Raw genomic sequence first — 4,716 nt, 5'->3', positions numbered from 1 at the left:
ACAGCGCTTCACTTTTTCCACATTTTGTTAGGTTACAGCCTTATTCCAAATTGTATTAAATTAATCTCTTTCCTCAAAATTCTACACAAAATACCCCATTATGACCATGTGAAAAAAGTTTTCTTGAGAGTTCTGAAAATTTATTAAAAATAAAAAACTAAGAAATCACATTTACGTAAGTATTCACAGCCTTCGCCATGAAGCTCAAAATTGAGCTCAGGTGCATCCTGTTTCCACTGATCATCCTTGAGATGTTTCTACAGCTTAAATGGAGTCCCCCTGTGGTAAATCCAGTTGATTGGACATGATTTGGAAAGGCACACACCTGTCTATATAAGGTCCCACAGTTGACTGCATGTCAGAGCGCAAACACCAAGCATGAAGTCAAAGGAATTGTCTGTAGACCTCCGAGACAAAATAGTCTCGAGGCACAAATCTGGGGAAGGATACAGAAAAATGTCTGCTGCTTTGAAGGTCCCAATGAGCACAGTGGCCTCCATCATCCGTAAATGGAAGAAGTTTGGAACCACCAGGACTCTTCCTAGAGCTGGCCGGCCATCTAAATTGAGCGATCGGGGGAGAAGGGCCTTGGTCAGGGAGGTGACCAAGAACCCGATGGTCACTCTGTCAGAGCTCCAGCGTTCCTCCGTGGAGAGAGGAGAACCTTGCAGAAGGACAACCATCTCTGCAGCAATCCACCAATCAGGCCTGTATGGCAGAGTGGCCAGGCGAAAGCCACTCCTTAGTAAAAGGCACAAGGCAGCCCGTCTGGAATTTGCCAAAAGGCACCTGAAGGACTCTCAGACCATGAGAAACAAAATTCTCTGGTCTGATGAGACAAAGATTGAACTCTTTGGTGTGAATGCCAGGCGTCATGTTTGGAGGAAACCAGGCACTGCTCATCACGAGGCCAATACCATCCCTACAGTCAAGCATGGTGGTGGCAGCATCATGCTATGGGGATGTTTTTCAGCAGCAGGAACTGCCAGACTAGTCAGGATAGAGGGAAAGATAAATGCAGCAATGTACAGAGACATCCTGGATGAAAACATACTCCATAGCGCTCTTGACCTCAGACTGGGGCGACGGTTCATTTTTCAGCAGGACAACGATCCGAAGCACACAGCCAAGATCTCAAAGGAGTGGCTTCAGGACCACTCTGTGAATGTCCTGGAGTGGCCCAGCCAGAGCCCAGACTTGAATCCGATTGAACATCTCTGGAGAGATCTGAAAATGGCTGTGCACAGACGTCTCCCATCCAACCTGATGGAGCTTCAGAGGTACTGCAAAAAAGAATGGGCAAAACTGCCTAAAGAGAGGTGTGCCAAGCTTGTGGCATCATATTCAAAAAGACTTGAGGCTGTAGTTGCTGCCAAGGGTGGTTCTACAAAGTATTAAGCAAAGGCTGTGAATACTTATGTAAATATGATTTCTTTGTTTTTTAATTTTAATACATTTTCAGAACACTCAAGAAAACTTTTTTCACATGGTCATAATGGGGTATTTTGTGTAGAATTTTGAGGAAAGAGATTAATTTAATACAATTTGGAATAAGGCTGTAACCTAACAAAATGTGGAAAAAGTGAAGCGCTGTGAATACTTTCCGGATGCACTGTATATGGCATCCCATATACATATATAATTTATTTAATTTTATTTATATTAAGCCAATCAGTGTGTAACAAGGCAGTGAATACCTAGACGCTTCAGATAGCGGCATCAAATTTTAAACGTCCATCAATTATATGTGATCAGAAACTAGATGTTTTCTGCCTCACTGAAACCGGGATTAGACCTGATCAATATATAGCACTAAATTAAGACACCCCTCGCAGGTTATAAATATGTACATAGCCCTAGATTATCAGGCAGAGGAGGAGGAGTATGCATAATCGACCAATATACACTAGATATTATTCAAAAACACCTTCACTTCTTTTGAGATTATCAACATTAATATATCAAATCCATCCACAAATAAAAATGCATTCACACTAATTAATATTTGTAGGCCTCCAGGGCCCTATTCTAAATTTTTAAAAAGAATTTAGTGATTTTGCTGCAGACTTGGCAGTGTGCAGCGACAAAGTTATAATAGTAGGAGACTTTAATATTCATTTTGAAAAAGCAGACGATCCATTAATAAAGGCGTTTGTATCAATCTTAGATTATGTTGGCATTACACAACATAACTGGACCCTGGGTGTTAGCATTGATCATCTAAATATTCTACCTCATAGCTTGGTAATATCAGACCATTATTTAATCTCCTATGAGCTACATTTTAGACAAAATTTGTCCCCTCAACACTGTCTAAAGCACCAATATAACCCCAATGACCCCTGTACAGTTTACTGAAAACCTGCCAGATCTATCGACTTTAGCTTACACTCAGTCAGACCAAACAGAGCTAGATAGATTAACAGTCTAGAAAATACCCTTCGATCAATCTTAGACAAAGTGCACCGCTTAAATGTAAAATGACAAAAGAGGCTCGCACCAGGGTACAGTGATCAAACTCGTACTTTAAAACAAACAGTGCGGAAACTAGAGCGGAAATGTGGACAACCAAAACTGTGTTCCACTCTGCCAGGAAGGACAGCCTTAGTCAATATAGAAAGACATTAAAGCTCACTCCACGTATTTGGCCTTGCTGATCAAGAATAACAAAAACAATCCCTTTAGTACTTTTTAGTGAGATTTCTAAACTTACTAAAAGTCAGGCAGACACTTAAGAGCGGAAATGTGGAAAACAAACTAGGTGTTCCACTCTGCGTGGAAGGACAGCCTTAGTCAATATAGAAAGGCTCAGCGTATTTGGCATCGCTGATCGAGAAAAACAAAAACAATTCCAGAGTTCTTTTTAGTGAAGAACATCTTTAACCAGTAATGTTTTTACGGAATATTTTAATAATAAAATATAAAATATTACACAACACTGCTAATTAAATCAAACATGGCTGTCTGTTACAACATAAATTAGTTGTAGAACAAAGGCTGAAAGCCTTCTACCCACTTCCACAGCCAGAACTAGAAAAAAATATTTCCTCAGCAAATTGTACAACCTGTACACTTGACCCAATTCCCTCTAAAAAAAACTAAAATAAATACTCCCAATTATAATCTGACCTCTTTTAAGGATTGTAAACTTATCCGCTTAGGGCATATACCCAGAACCCTTAAATTAGCAGTCAAAAAACCTTTAATCAAGAAACCAAATCTTGATCTTAGTGTATTGTTTAATTACAGACCCATCTCCAACCTAACGTTTATATCCAAGATATTAGAAAAAGCTGTGGCCCAACAACTCTGCTTATACCTGAGTAAAAATGAATTCCAGTCTGGATTCAGACCCAATCACAGCACAGAGACAGCCCTAGTGAAGATTACAAACTATCTCCTTCTTGCCTCTGATCAAGGCTACATATCTTTATTAGCCCTACTAGATCTCAGTGCAGCCTTTGATACAATAGATCATACTATTCTAGTAGAAAGATTAGAGAAAATGGTTGGAATCTAAAATGCTAAAAAATAAATAAATAAACAAAAATCTGTTAAACGAACTCTCTGCTAGACTACACTCTACCTGTCCTTTCAGTAGTCATGGCCATGATCATTAGTTCTTATTCCATTCCATTAATAGTTAAGCTTTTTAATATATTACAGTTCTAAATTATGTTTATTATTTTCAGCTTGAAACTGAATATTTGTAATTTAATGGTGTGTTGGACTCTACAAAATAAACTACGAGAAGTTGACATTGCAAACGCTGCGCAACAGCCTTACACTGACAACATGAAATTATTTTCTATATCTCACTTTACTGGCTACAACTGGGGTCTGTTGTCTGGAAAACAGGTCTGTTAATTTTGCACAATTTTGCACATATACCTGGTTTGGGGATTAATGTTTAAATAGTTCTGACCAGAGGAGGATGGGTCCCCCTTGTGAGTCTTGGTTTCTCCCAAGGTTTCTTCCTCCAGCTCTGAGGGAGTTTTTCCTTGCCACTGTCGCCGTTTGCTTGCTCACTGGGGTACTTTGATCCATCATGTCTTACGTCATTTTATTCTTTCTTCTTTGTCTCTGTCTTTTATTAATCACTATTTATGTAAAGCTGCTTTGTGACGACAACAGTTGTAAAAAGCGCTATACAAATAAATCTGACTTGACTTGACTTGACATTTGGCAGCATATTCTTCCAACGCCAGTTTTTAACCTGGCATTTTCGGCTCCACCTGGTCTATTCCTTCCCTCCATCGCGACCGACTGACGCTTCACGCTATTCTGTTGCTATATTTAATTTTATCGCTCCAGAAAAATGACTCATGGGCCCAACCAAATTAAAACATTTGGGAGGGGAGAATTCCCTCAGATGGTAGAACTCATGTAATCTGTAAATACTGCAATCTAGGGGTTGCGCTGTCAGTTGAATGGAGAATATATTGTAGAATGGAGAATTTATGCAAGAAGAAGATTAGATAAGTGACAGATATGTGTCAAAATTATTTAGCCACTACGGGCCTGCACCCAAGTAACCAACATATTCTATAATTCTGGAGACCAAAAATGGCACTTATAAGAAAAGAAGACTAAGCCGTATTGGTCCACCTGAACAAAGCCTGTGAGTCCTGCTGTACCACGCAGGATTGCAGGCTACAGGTAAATAAATGTTTTTCTACCTTTATCACAGTCACTGCATCTTCACATTTCTGAGCA

The sequence above is a fragment of the Salminus brasiliensis genome, chromosome 23 (assembly GCF_030463535.1).
Source record: "Salminus brasiliensis chromosome 23, fSalBra1.hap2, whole genome shotgun sequence".
NCBI classification, from domain to species: Eukaryota; Metazoa; Chordata; class Actinopteri; order Characiformes; family Bryconidae; genus Salminus; species Salminus brasiliensis.
This window is presented reverse-complemented; position numbering follows the sequence as displayed.